The sequence below is a fragment of the Haliotis rubra genome, unplaced genomic scaffold (genome assembly GCF_003918875.1).
Source record: "Haliotis rubra isolate DU_JTF1 unplaced genomic scaffold, ASM391887v1 Scf1071, whole genome shotgun sequence".
Lineage (NCBI taxonomy): Eukaryota > Metazoa > Mollusca > Gastropoda > Lepetellida > Haliotidae > Haliotis > Haliotis rubra.
In genome coordinates, this window is record NW_025764972.1 from 204,231 (window position 1) to 226,329 (window position 22,099).

The following is a 22,099-nucleotide window of genomic DNA, read 5'->3' on the forward strand; positions in this document are numbered from 1 at the left end:
CAAAAGTGTGGAGGAACTGGTTTACTGGAAATCCAAAATGATGTCAGGACGTGTCTTCGGAAATGCAGGTAGCGCCGTGGCGTTGACAACAGAAACGTAAGGCAGGGATTACCAGTGAAGGTTGCCAGAAACTACAACATTCTGATTCCTGGACTAGTGATTTCGTCGTCATAGATATGAAGGACAGAGGTCGTCTCGTTCTTGGTCTGGGGAGCCATCTACTTCTAGAGGAAGGGGAACTGGGGTTAGTATGGCTGTGGGTGTGCGCACTATTGTGACGTCAGATATCACAATACAGGCAGAGCACTCAGCCTAAACACAGTTCCTGTAGACTTAATCTCCGCATCGACGGTTCAGTCAGAAATACAGATTTCACCAACATTGCACGTTAGCCATCACGAATGTACAGATAATGGTGTTACATGGCCACGGTTATTTGGATTTTTTCAGTGTCAGTTACAGCAGATTTTGTAAAACATAAAATGTCTTGATCAAAGAGCTTGGTCTTCATCACGTATCAAATAATGCCAAACATAAGGCCAGTATGTTAACTGGGGTGGAAACCTTCCTAAACCATTCAACGGTGATGTCAAGGTTTGGCTTGATAAACCTGAAGACATGTTCATTCCTCTTCTGATTCCAAAACTACATAAAATCCGTACAAGGAGAGATATATTGCTGGTTCCAGCAAATGTACAACCAACTCCCTCCCTGTCTCAGAGACTAACCATAATCCTTAATACTATCAAGCATGGCCTTTCTCGATATTCACAGAATTAATACGTGTGGATTCTAAAACACTCAAAGGATTTGCTGACATTTTTACAATCTCAGGAACGGACCGCGTTCCGTTCTGTCAACATTGTGTACCACTATACTTCTTGTTTATTGCATTAAGCAACGTTTTGATGTAGATTCTTACATCGGTATCAAGCTAAATGTGCTTGATAATGATGTAAGAATCTACATAGAAACGTCGCTTAATAATGTAGTAAACAAGAATTTGTCTTCCATAGAGTTGTATATTTCATATTTGAAGTTGAGTATATTTATTATGTACTGTTTGAGAGGCATCCTTGATGTTGCAAGTAATACCGGCTTGAAAACGGTATAAGTATCTCCAAGTGTTGATGAAACACAAGGTTTGAAACTCATGTAAACTTGACTTCGTCTCTGAATACACAACTACCTGGACAGGTGAGGCTCGTCACGGAATGGATGGCGGATGTCTCTCAAGACTGCACTACTCACATAGCTATGAGAACCAACTTTCACCATGTTAATATATGGCACACCCATCACGAGTCCAAAGATACTATAACAGTGTAAAATTGGCATATTTTACTTCTAGTTTTTACTAAATTTGAAAATACTCTACATTGTATATTTGACTTTATTTTACTCTAACTAACTCTACTTGCGTGCCTGGTAGCTGACATAATATCACTAATCGCCTCGGGATGCAAGCTGCCACAACTGGTCAAACGACGCTACATGCAATTAAATGTTAGGTCACTTTGCGTCCTAATCGAACTACAGGGCTTTGTCTATGTAGGGAGCCTGTAGGCTCCTGTATGGAGCTGACCATGTCAAGTATATTCTATCAAAGGAACCAGCACAAACTGTGACATTCTAACGGCATTCATAATCTTTGATTATCTAACTTTCATTACTCCGGCATCCAGCGTTAGCCTTTGACATCCAAAACTTGCGTAACGTAACCAGCATGTGATATATTCTATTATCGAAATTTCAAATTGAACATGCGCGTACGGACACGCTTTCAGATTCGGAAAGGAGGTCTGGGGTATAAATACATGGGTTGCCTCGCCACTGAGGTATTCCTGTTTTGCCTGAGATGCTGTCTGTTTGTATTTGAAAGAAAGTCACTTTTACTTGTTACATTGTAATTTGGTTAAATTTACTTGAAGTCCTTCTAACCGTGCTACTGTGAACAATGAAATATTCTTACTTTAATCTAAAGTGTTGTTAGCATTTAGCGTTCGGTCGCTATATGTTAATTCTATGAATAATCAAGAATCACAGATAACAAACCATTGCTTTCATAGGCCACCATTAGTGTATCCGACGCCTAAACTATTTCAGTTAAAATATAACGTTCGCATTAGTTAATGGGAGTCGCGGATGCTTATAGTTAATAAATGCCCAACGTGTATAACGTTTACAAAATGTTCTAAGCATCTGTACTTTTATCTGTGTCGTGTCACTTGTCATTGTTTGTAATTTCAATTGAATAGTTTTATGCAACAATATTATATTTATTTGTCTTGACCTATAATGCCGAATAACCAGTTAATTGAATATGTGTCCTTTGCCTTCATGTGTTTATATGTAATAAAGATTCCTGTTTTGCCTGAGATCCTCTCTGTTTGTATTTGAAGGCTTGGAGATCCCTGAGCTAATTCCCCGAAATAATTCTAGGTAGAAACAGTAACGCAACAAGGCTGTTTCAGTACCAAGTAAATTTGGAAGCATATCAGACGGTGGTCACTATCAGCTGACTGTACACATTCCATTGTATCCCTGCATTGTGAGACTTATGAGAGATCAGATAACAGGTAGCATGTTGGTGTGTTGACTGGTTGTGACTTCAGGTTTGTGCACGTATTGACTAAGTGAGAGACTCAGCAAAATCCGACAGGGTTAGTGGCTGATTACACGTGACATATATACTTATTGGTAACCCTTCAGATAGTTGACATTAAAAAACCGCCATTTTCACTGATGCAATTTGACCCAGTGTTGTTTCAGCTGAACATCAGTGAGTTTGAAAACATCACAATGTCTTTCCATGTAATGTGTAGATACATGACAGTATGTAGGATATGAATGCTTCCCACATAGGCTCCATAGCCACTTAAGCTGTTCACAACCTTATCCAACCTTCATAAATCGAACAATAAACCATGGCAGAAAACTATCGCGCATACGTGAGAGAAATAAGAAACTACATTCTCTCACATACGCTTCATACGAAAATACACGACTTTTTCATAGCGCCACAGTGGCTTGTACATCATTGTGAAAAACGATATATGGCCAACTGTTGAGTAAGTGTAACCCGTATAGCATACCCATGGGGCATAGGTGTTCATTGTAATACTACTTAAGAGAATGGTTCACTGTGGTATATGTACCGACTCGAGGGTAAGGGAGGTAACTCGTGTAACCCTGTGTTCACGCCTCTTGACCATGTGCGCCAACCATGCGGCACTGTATCTCAACGATATGTCTGAACTAATAATGTGAAAAGTGTTCCTTAAGTGGAATGCTACTTAAGGTAATGGTAATTTGGCAATGGCATCAATCCCAGCTAGGTCCCACGTTTATTACCAACTGCTAGAGGTGGTAGATATTATGTTTTGGGGTAATTTATGTACAGACTGAACGAGAGAAATAAAAAGAGAATGGATTTCCTGGCGCTGCCTAGACAATAGCTTCGACGTCGGATGACATTATCACAGTTAGCAATAACCACAACCACCCACCTGTACACAATGAAATTAAGGTAAATATGACATTTTACAAGTATATCAAATATAATATAACAAGGTGCGCTTGTGAATATAATCGAAGCCATGTATTGTATATTGATTGTGATGCTGTTTTTGTTTTAGGGCAAAAGAGGTGCTTACAGATATGAAGACGATTGCCAAGTCATCCCTCGAGCCAATGCCATCACTCGTCGATGAAGAGATCAACAAGATGAGAGGAGATCAAGCAGTGTCTGCAATACCAACGTTTGTGTCTCATCGAATGACACTCTACAGAGCAAGAAGATCCGTCCATCCAAAACTTCCAACAAGCAGACAAGATCTTGTCATACTACCACAAGTCCAGACAACCGAGGTTGGGGATCAGTTTCTGTTAAGGGATGATGGGATCGACAACAGGCTAATCATTTTTGCTACTGACACAAACCTAGAGTAGCTATGTGCAGCAGACATCATTTACGGCGATCGTACCTTCTACTCTAGTCCAAAGATATTCTACCAGCTTTACACCATTCATGCCATGGTCGACGGACAGATGTTCCAGTTCGTGTTTGCCTTTCTTCCAGACAAGCGTGAAGAGACTTATCGCCGACTGTTCCAGATCCTTGTTGACACCAGCAGAACCAAGTGTTTACAGCTATCACCCCAATGTATTCAGGTACGAACATTCAGATCTTTATCAAATGAAGCAAGATGCAAAGTTCTTCGTATGTTATATGCATGAAAATGCCTCAATGTCAATGTCAAAATAGTTAATTTTATTTTAACATTTTTCAGATGGACTATGAGACAGCGGCAAGAAACGCAGCAGTCTCAGTCTTCCCTGGCAATGAAAGGAATTGTTGTTTCTTCCACTTCACGCAGTGCATTTAGAGGAGAACCCGGTACCATGGCCTGCAAGAAGACTACAAAATCAATAAATATAATATCGCTTCTAGTGTATATGTTGAATGAATCATTCCAGGCTGAGCATTCTTTGAGTCTTGGTTTAGGTTTCGTTCAGTATTGCGACATTTCGGAGGCATTTCAGTTTCAGGAGTAGTGTTTGGTCTGGTTATCTATTTTGACTGTGGCACATGTTCCCTTGTGACTATCGAGTGAAAAGTTGACTTGCCTTTGCGAGTGTTTTTCTTGGGTCTGCCGATGGCACGGGGTAGGCTCGCCAAAGGATGAGTACCTCTTGTGTCGCTGTGAGAAGGTGATTCCTCCATGCGTTTTATGTGAAGTCGTGCGTCGTGCTTGTGGCAGGAATGTATAACGTTTGCTGAGAGTTTTGATGTTTATATTCTATTCCCGAGTAAAAACGCTTACGTTGCGAACACACGTTTAACAGAACAGTTCGGCCATAGAAATATTGGCATAGAATATATAGTATATAATATTCGTACTGCAGTCATTCATACACCCATAGTTTAATTGAGACACATGGAAGGTGTCAAGCTGTGTGTTTGGCGGTCGTCTGCGTCCATCGGGAATCTGGACACTGTCTTAGGATGATTGTTATCATTGATATTACATCAATAATTTCTGAACGAGTACAGATGAGTCATGGTTGTGCGTCAGAAGGCGTTGGAGAGGTAGCTTAATTGTGTGTTTCTGGATTTAAATATCGCTAGGCTTGTAATCTACTAAGTTAATTCCTGACACATGACAGTTGTCATCAAACAACCTGACGTTATAGCCTCTATCTATGAAGTGCATGAATGTCTAGGTATGGTGCTAGCTGGACCTGTCAGTGTCGTGGATGTACACGTGACTAACTACGTCACTGTCTCAAGTCCTTATATGGCAGCCTCTGTTGTATATATACACGTGCCGGTTGTCGAGGTGACGAGAGACAATGTACCTGGTATGGACATCCTACAGTGTTCGGGGATACCACCTGTTTTCTGGTATGGAGCGGGCGTGTGTTTGCTGATTTACCTGTGAGTATGTTCGTAAGTGACTATATAATCACAACAATGGATACTTAGTTCCTTTTCTTGATGTTCCTCATATACACTTGTTCTCTGTGTTGTACTGTATGATTATATAGTGTCATTTACCGTGTCAACTTTGAATTCCATACATGACATGAACAGGAACACCTTTCAGTGAACGTCTTGTTGAACTGTTTACGGTGTTTTTCATATGTGTGCACCTTAGTTGAACCTGACAGCAGACCTCCACAAAATACACCCTTGTCTGCAGGTACGGCAAATGGCGACTTCGGGTGCTTCCCAACGCTGGGATACCTGGACCCCCTCCTACTGTATTCCTGGGAAACTTGAAACAAATGGCCAAACACGTAAAACATTTACGATATAGTTTGTGTAAATGATTGCCGGTTAGACCAGCTGCAGGATCCACTGAGACATTTACACGTCCGGTTATGAAAACTGCTAACGCGTTAACGCCGCTTTTGGTAATATTCCCACAAACGTAAGCGCCAGTAAAAGTATTTATCTTATCTGGCATATGTAGCATGGTAAAGAGTGGATAAGAGTCCGCTCCGCTTTGAAATAGTTCGATTCGTTCAGTGTCTTCTTTCCTTAGCAGATATTTCTTGTGTTAGTTTAAACGTGCCCACGTCTTTGGAGCAAGGTTCTATATATACAGTGTTGCATTTTACAGAAAGGATTTATATATTAATCATCAGCTATTCTGTTCCATTAACCAATTATTAAGAGGCGAATCGAGCATTCAAACCCAAGATCAAGTAATTCTGGCGTAGATAGACTTCAGCCGTCACAAATTATATGTTGTAAATCCAGTGTCAGCTCTAGAAATGACAGCCTCCTACGTTTACTTTGGCAGGGCGTTATCAACCGTCATCGCCGACACTTGAAAACCTACGGGAAGGTGTCACCCTTGTAAGACACTCAAAGTATGCTTCATGTGTAGACAGCAGCGAGGCGCACTTGATACAGCACTTTCCACTGGTTATGACGTCACTTCCGTGCCTTGTGCCACTTGATGTATAGAAGTGCTATCAAGGTTACAGCCATGCTATATTCAATTGAATGAGTTACATCGGTCATATCTCGACGGGAACAGATATGTTGATGTCACAAAGGACAGTAAAACACAAGCATAATATCGCAAATGTCGAGACTAAATACTACCCATTACAGCTATACTCCCACCAAAGCTTTACCACTGTACTCGGGATTGTTGGGATATACAGTACCTCAGCCTCCAGCATGAATCCCAGCTGACTGTGAGCCAACATTGGTAGTTGTAGACAATACTGGACATCAACGTTTTCCAAACATGAAAAATATCAGAAATATTAAAGGAGAATACTCGAAAAATACTGCTTCAGAATTCAGACAGACAGATATTTTATTCAGTATAAAGGCCAAAGGCCCATAACACATAATAAATTGGTTGAAATAAGCGCACATAAAAGTGACAGGTTTATGTTTTCACAGTTGCAGCTCTAGTTTTATGTATACATTTCAAAAATTTACAAACATTTATGATAATATTTTCATTTTTACTGTTAAGTATGTGTATTAAGTTTTGTTTGCTAACATTATCATACAAAACTGGAGTAATAAACCTGTTTCTAGCATCATTATATAATTGACAATCAAAAAGGACATGTGTTTCATCTTCAATACAGTTCATATTATTTTATTTACAGTAAAAACAGACTCTGTCAGCCATTGGTATGTCATTATATCTTTCTACCTCTATACCTAACCCAAAATTGCTTCACCTGAACTTTGCTAGGAGAGATTTTAGATAGGGAGATACAGATAATGATAGGTAGCTTTCTACATGCAGTAATGATTTAAAGTGTTTGTAGGCAAATGAATCTGAAAGGTTATGAATAGTGGCAGACCATGATTGTTTGAGATTATCCGAAAGCCGAAGTTTAAACTGCAGCATAAATGCCTTGCTATCACCGACATCCTGTGAGAGCCATACAAACAGAAAACCGAATGTAAATAAGATATTTTTTTATATTTCTAGCCCATGTAGTCCTACCCGAATCCGATAGTCCTATCAGAATTCATTGTCACTGTAGTCAGAGGTAAAAGCAAAGAGGAAGCCATCGGCAATAGGCACATACGACGTCATGTGACGTGATACCCGCTACTGCTCATTAACTGTCGGGTCTTTCCGTAATCGGCGGAAATACGAGTGCGTTGTTTAGGTGTTTATTGCGATTTTACAAACTTTATGTTTAATTGTAATCATACAATGATTTCACCCCTATGAAAAAAAACCCAAACAATTGTGTTAGTATTCTCCTATAAGGTACAGGATGTTTGCAGGGTACTTTGATAATAAAAGGATTCACATGCCACTAAGGGGAATATTTTTCATGTAACTTCGACCCCAATATATGGCACTGGTAAAATAATATCAGTTATTAATTGGATGAACAAAAGTTAAAACGCAAACATTCAAAAAAGATTTATCAAATTATATTTTGTTTTAAAAATATAGAGAAGGAAATCGCTCTTTAACTTTAAAAGTCTACATGTAGGTATCCGTATGAGATACCTACATCTTACACTGTCCAGCATAATGCGCGAGAGTGAGATTTTCTCATCACAAAGGATCCAGAATGGATCCAGGGTATCATCAGCTTTTATGGGTATAAAGATTGTGGCCAGTGCGACATCATCGCAAAACAACTAAATGTCTGAACTGGCAACTCTTTAAAACTAATGAAATTTGTTTTAACACACCCAGACATTATACATTGCATACATTAAATCTCCAATATCCACCTTGATACAAGGTTTATCATCAAGGACAGCCGTAGCCTATATATTACTCACCGTGGATATACAAAATAGTAAACTGTTTAATGATAAATTGTTAAGTGTTAGTCTTATGGCTTTTGCCTCATGGGTGCAAATTGAAATATTGTCCTGGATTCCGGTAGGGATTTTTTATCCAGTGATAAGTGTCAGACATCTACACTAACGGACAACAAACACGGCCAGAGTGACACACATCTACACTAGCGGAACACACAAGAGGCCACAGTGACACACATCTACACTAACGGACAACACACACGGCCACAGTGTCACACATCTACACTAAAGGGCAAAACACGACCAAGGTGCCGGACATTTACACTAACGGAACACACAGGAGGACACAGTGACAGACATCTACACTAACAGAACACACACAGCAACAGTGACAGACATCTGCACTAACGGAACACATACGGTCACAGTGACAGACATCTACACAAACGGAAAACACGAGGCCACAGTGACAGACATCTGCACTAACGGAACACACACGGCCAAAGTGACAGACATCTGCACTTAACGAAACACACATGTCCACAGTGACAGACATCTGCACTAACGGACCACACACGGCCACAATGACAGACATCTACACAAACGGAACACACGGCCATAGTGAGAAACATCTGCACTAACGAACACATAGGGCCACAGTGACAGACATCTGCACTAAAGGAACACACACGGCCACAGTGACAGACATCTACACTAACAGAACACACACGACCACGGTGACAGACATCTACACTAAGGAACACACACGACCGCAGTGACAGACATCATCACTTAACGGAACACACGAGGCCACAGTGACGGACACATTAACACTAACGGAACACACACGGCCACAGTGACAGACATCTACACTAACGGAACACACACGGCCACAGTGATAGACGTCTACATCTAACTGAACACAAGGACAGTGACAGACATCTGCACTAACGGAATACACACGGCCACAGTGACAGACATCTACACTAACGACCACACTCGGCCACAGTGACAGACATCTACACTAACGGACCACACACGATGCCACAGTGACAAACATCTACACTAACGGAACACTTACGGCCACAGTGACAGCTATCTGCTCTAACTGAACAAACGAGGCCACAGTGACAGACATCTGCACTAACGGAACACACACAGCAACAGTGACAGACATCTGCACTAACGGAACTTACACGGCATCAGTGACAGACATCTATACTAAAGGAACACACCCGGCCACCTTGACAGACATCTACACTAACGGACAACACACGAGGCCACAGTGACATACATCTGCATTAACGAATAACACACGAGTCCACAGGAGTCAGATATCTACACTAACGGACGACACACTGCTACAGGTGTCAGACATCTACACTAACGGAACACACACAGTAACATCTGCGCTAACGGACAACACACGGTCACAGTGAGAGGTACATCTACACCAACGCACAACACACGAGTCCACAGTGACAGACATCTACACTAACGGAACACACACGAGGCCATGGTGACAGACATCTACACTAACAGAACACACAAGGCCACAGTGACAGACATCTACACTAACGGAACACATACTGTTACAGTGACAGACATTTGAACAAAGGAACACACACGTTCACAGTGACAGACATCTACACTAACGGAACACACACGGGCATAGTGACAGACATCTACACTAACGGAACACACGTAGCCACAGTGGCAGACACCTGCACAAACGAACACACAGGGCCACAGGGACAGACATCTGCTCTAAAGGAACTAACACGGCCACAGTGACAGACATCTACACTAACGGACAACACACGAGGCCACAGTAACAGACATCTACACTAACGGAACACACGAAGCCACAGTGACAGACATCTGAACTAAAGGAACACACACGGCCACAGTGACAGACATCTACACTAACGGACCACACACGAGGCCACAGTGACAGACATCTACACTAACGGAACACAGGATGCCAAGGTGACAAACATCTACACTAACGGAACACACACGGCCACAGTGACAGCTATCTGCTCTAACTGAACACACGAGGCCACAGTGACAGACATCTGCACTAACGGAACTTACACGGCATCAGTGACAGACATCTACACTAACGGAACACACCCGGCCACCTTGACAGACATTTACACTAACGGCCAACACACGAGGCCACAGTGACATACATCTGCATTAACGAATAACACACGAGTCCACAGAGTCAGATATCTACACTAACGGACGACACACTGCTACAGTGTCAGATATCTACACTAACGGAACACAAACAGTAACATCTGCACTAACGGACAACACACGGTAACAGTGAGAGACATCTACACCAACGCACAAAACACGAGTCCACAGTGACAGACATCTACACTAACGGAACACACACGAGGCCATGGTAACAGACATGTACACTAACAGAACACACACGGGCATAGTGACAGACATCTACACTAACGGAACACACGAAGCCACAGTGGCAGACACCTGCACTAACGAACACACAGGGCCACAGTGACAGACATCTGAACTAAAGGAACACACACACGTTCACAGTGACAGACATCTACACTAACAGAACACACACGGGCATAGTGACAGACATCTACACTAACGGAACACACGAAGCCACAGTGGCAGACACCTGCACTAACGAACACACAGGGCCACAGTGACAGACATCTGAACTAAGGACACACACGTTCACAGTGACGAACACATCTACACTAACGGAACACACACGGGCATAGTGACAGACATCTACACTAACGGAAACACGAAGCCACAGTGGCGGACACCTGCGCTAACGAACACACAGGGACACAGTGACAGACATCTGCACTAACGGACACACACACGGCCACAGTGACAGACATCTACACTAACGGAACACCCATTGCCACAGTGACAGACGTATCTGCACTATAGGAACACACACGGCCACAGTGACAGACATCTGCACACTAAAGTAACACACGGCCACGGTGACAGACATCTACACTAACTGAACAGAACACGAGGCTACTGTGACAGACATCTACACTAACGGAACACACACGGCCACAGTGACAGACATCTTCACTAACGGAACACACGCTGGTCACAGTGACATACATCTACACCAACGGAACACACGGCCACAGTGAAGACGTCTACTAACGGATAAAACACGGCCAGGTGACGAACATCTGAACTAACGGATTACACATGAGGCCACTGAGTCAGATATCTGCACTGACGGAACACACACGGCCAAGGTGTCAGACATCTACACTAAGGGGCAACACACGGCCACAGTGACAGACAACTGCACGAACGGTACAAACACGGCCACAGTGTCAGACATCTTCACTCACGGGCAACACACGGCCACAGAAACAGACAACTGCATGAACGGTACATACACGGTCACAGTGACAGACAACTTCACTAACGGACAACACTTGCGAGGTCCACGGGGACTGACATCTACACAAACGGACAACACATGGGGCCACAGTGACAGACATCTACACTAACAGAACACACTCGGCCACGGTGACAGACATCTGCACTAACGGAACACACGTCCACAGTGACAGACATCTACACTAACGGAACATACACGGCCACAGTGACAGACATCTACACTAACGGAACACAAGGGACGGTGACAGACATCTGCACTAACGGAATACACACGGCCACAGTGACAGACATCTACACTAACGACCACAGTCGGCCACGGTGACAGACATCTACACTAACGGACCACACACGATGCCAAGGTGACAAACATCTACACTAACGGAACACACGGCCACAGTGACAGCTATCTGCTCTAACTGAACACACGAGGCCACAGTGACAGACATCTGCACTAACGGAACACACACAGCAACAGTGACAGACATCTGCACTAACGGAACTGACACAGCATCAGTGACAGACATCTACACTAACGGAACACACCCGGCCACCTTGACAGACATCTACACTAACGGCCAACACACGGGCCACAGTGACATACATCTGCATTAACGAATAACACACGAGTCCACAGAGTCAGATATCTACACTAACGGACGACACACACTGCTACAGTGTCAGACATCTACTACTAACGGAACACACACAGTAACATCTGCACTAACGGACAACACACGGTCACAGTAGAGACATCTACACCAACGCACAACACACGAGTCCACAGTGACAGACATCTACACTAACAGAACACACACGAGGCCATGGTGACAGACATCTACACTAACAGAACACACGGCCACAGTGACAGACATCTACACTAACGGAACACATACTGTCACGGTGACAGACATTTGAACAAAGGAACACACACGTTCACAGTGACGAGACATCTACACTAACGGAACACACACGGGCATAGTGACAGACATCTACACTAACGGAACACACGAAGCCACGGTGGCAGACACCTGCACAAACGAACACACAGGGCCACAGGGACAGACATCTGCACTAAAGGAACACACACGGCCACAGTGACAGACATCTACACTAACGGACAACACATGAGGCCCCTGTGACAGACATCTCCACTAACGGAACACACACGGCCACAGTGACAGACATCTGAACTAAAGGAACACACACGGCCACAGTGACAGACATCTACACTAACGGACCACACACGAGGCCACAGTGACAAACATCTACACTAACGGAACACACGATGCCAAGGTGACAAACATCTACACTAACGGAACACACACGGCCACAGTGACAGCTATCTGCTCTAACTGAACACACGAGGCCACAGTGACAGACATCTGCACTAACGGAACTTACACGGCATCAGTGACAGACATCTACACTAACGGAACACACCCGGCCACCTTGACAGACATTTACACTAACGGACAACACACGAGGCCACAGTGACATACATCTGCATTAACGAATAACACACGAGTCCACAGAGTCAGATATCTACTAACGGACGACACGGCTACAGTGTCAGACATCTACACTAACGGAACACACACAGTAACATCTGCACTAACGGACAACACACGGTCACAGTGAGAGACATATACACCAACGCACAACACACGAGTCCACAGTGACAGACATCTACACTAACGGAACACACACGAGGCCATGGTGACAGACATGTACACTAACAGAACACACACGGGCATAGTGACAGACATCTACACTGACGGAACACACGATGCCACAGTGGCAGACACCTGCACAAACGAACACACAGGGCCACAGGGACAGACATCTGCTCTAAAGGAACACACACGGCCACAGTGACAGACATCTACACTAACGGACAACACACGAGGCCACAGTGACAGACATCTACACTAACGGAACACAGGATGCCAAGGTGACAAACATCTACACTAACGGAACACACACGGCCACAGTGACAGACATCTGCTCTAACTGAACACACGAGGCCACAATGACAGACATCTACACAAACGGAACACACGGCCATAGTGAGAAACATCTGCACTAACGAACACATAGGGCCACAGTGACAGACATCTGCACTAAAGGAACACACACGGCCACAGTGACAGACATCTACACTAACAGAACACACACGACCACAGTGACAGACATCTACACTAAGGAACACACACGACCACAGTGACAGACATCTACACTAACGGAACACACGAGGCCACAGTGACAGACATTAACACTAACGGAACACACACGGCCACAGTGACAGACATCTACACTAACGGAACACACACGGCCACAGTGATAGACGTCTACACTAACTGAACACAAGGACAGTGACAGACATCTGCACTAACGGAATACACACGGCCACAGTGACAGACATCTACACTAACGACCACACTCGGCCACAGTGACAGACATCTACACTAACGGACCACACACGATGCCACAGTGACAAACATCTACACTAACGGAACACACGGCCACAGTGACGGCTATCTGCTCTAACTGAACAAACGAGGCCACAGTGACAGACATCTGCACTAACGGAACACACACAGCAACAGTGACAGACATCTGCACTAACGGAACTACACGGCATCAGTGACAGACATCTATACTAAAGGAACACACCCGGCCACCTTGACAGACATCTACACTAACGGACAACACACGAGGCCACAGTGACATACATCTGCATTAACGAATAACACACGAGTCCACAGAGTCAGATATCTACACTAACGGACGACACACTGCTACAGTGTCAGACATCTACACTAACGGAACACACACAGTAACATCTGCACTAACGGACAACACACGGTCACAGTGAGAGACATCTACACCAACGCACAACACACGAGTCCACAGTGACAGACATCTACACTAACGGAACACACACGAGGCCATGGTGACAGACATCTACACTAACAGAACACACAAGGCCACAGTGACAGACATCTACACTAACGGAACACATACTGTTACAGTGACAGACATTTGAACAAAGGAACACACACGTTCACAGTGACAGACATCTACACTAACGGAACACACACGGGCATAGTGACAGACATCTACACTAACGGAACACACGTAGCCACAGTGGCAGACACCTGCACAAACGAACACACAGGGCCACAGGGACAGACATCTGCTCTAAAGGAACTAACACGGCCACAGTGACAGACATCTACACTAACGGACAACACACGAGGCCACAGTAACAGACATCTACACTAACGGAACACACGAAGCCACAGTGACAGACATCTGAACTAAAGGAACACACACGGCCACAGTGACAGACATCTACACTAACGGACCACACACGAGGCCACAGTGACAGACATCTACACTAACGGAACACAGGATGCCAAGGTGACAAACATCTACACTAACGGAACACACACGGCCACAGTGACAGCTATCTGCTCTAACTGAACACACGAGGCCACAGTGACAGACATCTGCACTAACGGAACTTACACGGCATCAGTGACAGACATCTACACTAACGGAACACACCCGGCCACCTTGACAGACATTTACACTAACGGCCAACACACGAGGCCACAGTGACATACATCTGCATTAACGAATAACACACGAGTCCACAGAGTCAGATATCTACACTAACGGACGACACACTGCTACAGTGTCAGATATCTACACTAACGGAACACAAACAGTAACATCTGCACTAACGGACAACACACGGTAACAGTGAGAGACATCTACACCAACGCACAAAACACGAGTCCACAGTGACAGACATCTACACTAACGGAACACACACGAGGCCATGGTAACAGACATGTACACTAACAGAACACACACGGGCATAGTGACAGACATCTACACTAACGGAACACACGAAGCCACAGTGGCAGACACCTGCACTAACGAACACACAGGGCCACAGTGACAGACATCTGAACTAAGGAACACACACGTTCACAGTGACAGACATCTACACTAACAGAACACACACGGGCATAGTGACAGACATCTACACTAACGGAACACACGAAGCCACAGTGGCAGACACCTGCACTAACGAACACACAGGGCCACAGTGACAGACATCTGAACTAAGGAACACACACGTTCACAGTGACAGACATCTACACTAACGGAACACACACGGGCATAGTGACAGACATCTACACTAACGGAACACACGAAGCCACAGTGGCAGACACCTGCACTAACGAACACACAGGGACACAGTGACAGACATCTGCACTAACGGAACACACACGGCCACAGTGACAGACATCTACACTAACGGAACACCCATTGCCACAGTGACAGACATCTGCACTATAGGAACACACACGGCCACAGTGACAGACATCTGCACTAAAGTAACACACACGGCCACAGTGACAGACATCTACACTAACTGAACAAACACGAGGCTACTGTGACAGACATCTACACTAACGGAACACACACGGCCACAGTGACAGACATCTTCACTAACGGAACACACATGGTCACAGTGACATACATCTACACCAACGGAACACACACGGCCACAGTGAAAGACGTCTACACTAACGGATAAAACACGGCCAGAGTGACAGACATCTGAACTAACGGATTACACATGAGGCCACTGAGTCAGATATCTGCACTGACGGAACACACACGGCCAAGGTGTCAGACATCTACACTAAGGGGCAACACACGGCCACAGTGACAGACAACTGCACGAACGGTACAAACACGGCCACAGTGTCAGACATCTTCACTCACGGGCAACACACGGCCACAGAAACAGACAACTGCATGAACGGTACACACACGGTCACAGTGACAGACAACTTCACTAACGGACAACACTTGAGTCCACGGAGACTGACATCTACACAAACGGACAACACATGGGGCCACAGTGACAGACATCTACACTAACAGAACACACTCGGCCACAGTGACAGACATCTGCACTAACGGAACACACACGTCCACAGTGACAGACATCTACACTAACGGAACATACACGGCCACAGTGACAGACATCTACACTAACGGAACACAAGGACAGTGACAGACATCTGCACTAACGGAATACACACGGCCACAGTGACAGACATCTACACTAACGACCACAGTCGGCCACAGTGACAGACATCTACACTAACGGACCACACACGATGCCAAGGTGACAAACATCTACACTAACGGAACACACACGGCCACAGTGACAGCTATCTGCTCTAACTGAACACACGAGGCCACAGTGACAGACATCTGCACTAACGGAACACACACAGCAACAGTGACAGACATCTGCACTAACGGAACTGACACAGCATCAGTGACAGACATCTACACTAACGGAACACACCCGGCCACCTTGACAGACATCTACACTAACGGCCAACACACGAGGCCACAGTGACATACATCTGCATTAACGAATAACACACGAGTCCACAGAGTCAGATATCTACACTAACGGACGACACACTGCTACAGTGTCAGACATCTACACTAACGGAACACACACAGTAACATCTGCACTAACGGACAACACACGGTCACAGTGAGAGACATCTACACCAACGCACAACACACGAGTCCACAGTGACAGACATCTACACTAACAGAACACACACGAGGCCATGGTGACAGACATCTACACTAACAGAACACACACGGCCACAGTGACAGACATCTACACTAACGGAACACATACTGTCACAGTGACAGACATTTGAACAAAGGAACACACACGTTCACAGTGACAGACATCTACACTAACGGAACACACACGGGCGTAGTGACAGACATCTACACTAACGGAACACACGAAGCCACAGTGGCAGACACCTGCACAAACGAACACACAGGGCCACAGGGACAGACATCTGCACTAAAGGAACACACACGGCCACAGTGACAGACATCTACACTAACGGACAACACATGAGGCCCCTGTGACAGACATCTCCACTAACGGAACACACACGGCCACAGTGACAGACATCTGAACTAAAGGAACACACACGGCCACAGTGACAGACATCTACACTAACGGACCACACACGAGGCCACAGTGACAAACATCTACACTAACGGAACACAGGATGCCAAGGTGACAAACATCTACACTAACGGAACACACACGGCCACAGTGACAGCTATCTGCTCTAACTGAACACACGAGGCCACAGTGACAGACATCTGCACTAACGGAACTTACACGGCATCAGTGACAGACATCTACACTAACGGAACACACCCGGCCACCTTGACAGACATTTACACTAACGGACAACACACGAGGCCACAGTGACATACATCTGCATTAACGAATAACACACGAGTCCACAGAGTCAGATATCTACACTAACGGACGACACACGGCTACAGTGTCAGACATCTACACTAACGGAACACACACAGTAACATCTGCACTAACGGACAACACACGGTCACAGTGAGAGACATATACACCAACGCACAACACACGAGTCCACAGTGACAGACATCTACACTAACGGAACACACACGAGGCCATGGTGACAGACATGTACACTAACAGAACACACACGGGCATAGTGACAGACATCTACACTGACGGAACACACGATGCCACAGTGGCAGACACCTGCACAAACGAACACACAGGGCCACAGGGACAGACATCTGCTCTAAAGGAACACACACGGCCACAGTGACAGACATCTACACTAACGGACAACACACGAGGCCACAGTGACAGACATCTACACTAACGGAACACAGGATGCCAAGGTGACAAACATCTACACTAACGGAACACACACGGCCACAGTGACAGACATCTGCTCTAACTGAACACACGAGGCCACAGTGACAGACATCTGCACTAACGGAACTTACACGGCATCAGTGACAGACATCTACACTAACGGAACACACCCGGCCACCTTGACAAACATTTACACTAACGGCCAACACACGAGGCCACAGTGACATACATCTGCATTAACGAATAACACACGAGTCCACAGAGTCAGATATCTACACTAACGGACGACACACTGCTACAGTGTCAGACATCTACACTAACGGAACACACACAGTAACATCTGCACTAACGGACAACACACGGTAACAGTGACAGACATCTACACCAACGCACAACACACGAGTCCACAGTGACAGACATCTACACTAACGGAACACACACGAGGCCATGGTAACAGACATGAACACTAACAGAACACACACGGGCATAGTGACAGACATCTACACTAACGGAACACACGAAGCCACAGTGGCAGACACCTGCACTAACGAACACACAGGGCCACAGTGACAGACATCTGCACTAACGGAACACACACGGCCACAGTGACAGACATCTACACTAACGGACAACACACGAGGCCACAGTGACAGACATCTACACTAACGGAACACCCATTGCCACAGTGACAGACATCTGCACTAAAGGAACACACACGGCCACAGTGACAGACATCTGTACTAAAGTAACACACACGGTCACAGTGACAGACATCTACACTAACGGAACACACACGGCCACAGTGACAGACATCTTCACTAACGGAACACACATGGTCACAGTGACATACATCTACACCAACGGAACACACACGGCCACAGTGACAGACGTCTACACTAACGGATAACACACGGCCAGAGTGACAGACATCTGAACTAACGGATTACACATGAGGCCACTGAGTCAGATATCTGCACTGACGGAACACACACGGCCAAGGTGTCAGACATCTACACTAACGGGCAACACACTGCCACAGTGACAGACAACTGCACGAACGGTACACACACGGTCACAGTGACAGACATCTTCACTAACGGACAACACTTGAGTCCACGGAGACTGACATCTACACAAACGGACAACTCACGGGGCCACAGTGACAGACATCTACACTAACAGAACACACTCGGCCACAGTGACAGACATCTGCACTAACGGAACACACACGTCCACAGTGACAGACATCTACACTAACGGAACATACACGGCCACAGTGACAGACATCTACACTAACTGAACACAAGGACAGTGACAGACATCTGCACTAACGGAATACACACGGCCACAGTGACAGACATCTACACTAACGACCACACTCGGCCACAGTGACAGACATCTACACTAACGGACCACACACGATGCCAAGGTGACAAACATCTACACTAACGGAACACACACGGCCACAGTGACAGCTATCTGCTCTAACTGAACACACGAGGCCACAGTGACAGACATCTGCACTAACGGAACACACACAGCAACAGTGACAGACATCTGCACTAACGGAACTGACACAGCATCAGTGACAGACATCTACACTAACGGAACACAAGGACAGTGACAGACATCTGCACTAACGGAATACACACGGCCACAGTGACAGACATCTACACTAACGACCACAGTCGGCCACAGTGACAGACATCTACACTAACGGACCACACACGATGCCAAGGTGAGAAACATCTACACTAACGGAACACACACGGCCACAGTGACAGCTATCTGCTCTAACTGAACACACGAGGCCACAGTGACAGACATCTGCACTAACGGAACACACACAGCAACAGTGACAGACATCTGCACTAACGGAACTGAAACAGCATCAGTGACAGACATCTACACTAACGGAACACACCCGGCCACCTTGACAGACATCTACACTAACGGAACACACACAGCAACAGTGACAGACATCTGCACTAACGGAACTGAAACAGCATCAGTGACAGACATCTACACTAACGGAACACACCCGGCCACCTTGACAGACATCTACACTAATGGCCAACACACGAGGCCACAGTGACATACATCTGCATTAACGAATAACACACGAGTCCACAGAGTCAGATATCTACACTAACGGACGACACATTGCTACAGTGTCAGACATCTACACTAACGGAACACACACAGTAACATCTGCACTAACGGACAACACACGGTCACAGTGAGAGACATCTACACCAACGCACAACACACGAGTCCACAGTGACAGACATCTACACTAACGGAACACACGAGGCCATGGTGACAGACATCTACACTAACAGAACACACAAGGCCACAGTGACGAACATCTACACTAACGGAACACATACTGTCACAGTGACAGACATTTGAACAAAAGTAAACACACGTTCACAGTGACGAGACATCTACACTAACGGAACACACACGGGCATAGTGACAGACATCTACACTAACGGAACACACGAAGCCACAGTGGCGACACCTGCACAGAAACAGACACACAGGGCCACAGGGACAGACATCTGCACTAAAGGAACCACACACGGCCACAGTGACAGACATCTACACTAACGGACAACACATGAGGCCACTGTGACAGACATCTACACTAACGGAACAGACACGGCCACAGTGACAGACATCTGAACTAAAGGAACACACACGGCCACAGTGACAGACATCTACACTAACGGACTACACACGAGGCCACAGTGACAGACATCTACACTAACGGAACACAGGATGCCAAGGTGACAAACATCTACACTAACGGAACACACACGGCCACAGTGACAGACATCCACACTAACGGAACACACCCGGCCACCTTGACAGACATTTACACTAACGGACAACAGACGAGGCCACAGTGACAGACATCTACACTAACGGAACACAGGATGCCAAGGTGACAAACATCTACACTAACGGAACACACACGGCCACAGTGACAGCTATCTGCTCTAACTGAACACACGAAGCCACAGTGACAGACATCTGCACTAACGGAACTTACACGGCATCAGTGACAGACATCTACACTAACGGAACACACCCGGCCACCTTGACAGACATTTACACTAACGGAACACACACGGCCACAGTGACAGACATCTGAACTAAAGGAACACACACGGCCACAGTGACAGACATTTACACTAACGGACCACACACGAGGCCACAGTGACATACATATGCATTAACGAATAACACACAAGTCCACAGGGTCAAATATCTACACTAACGGACGACACACGGCTACAGTGTCAGACATCTACACTAACGGAACACACACAGTAACATCTGCACTAACGGACAACACACGGTCTCAGTGAGAGACATCTACACCAACGCACAACACACGAGTCCACAGTGACAGACATCTACACTAACGGAACACACGAGGCCATGGTGACAGACATCTACACAAACAGAACACACACGGCCACAGTGACAGACATCTACACTAACGGAACACACGATGCCACAGTGGCAGACACCTGCACTAACGAACACACAGAGCCACAGTGACAGACATCTGAACTAAGGAACACACACGTTCACAG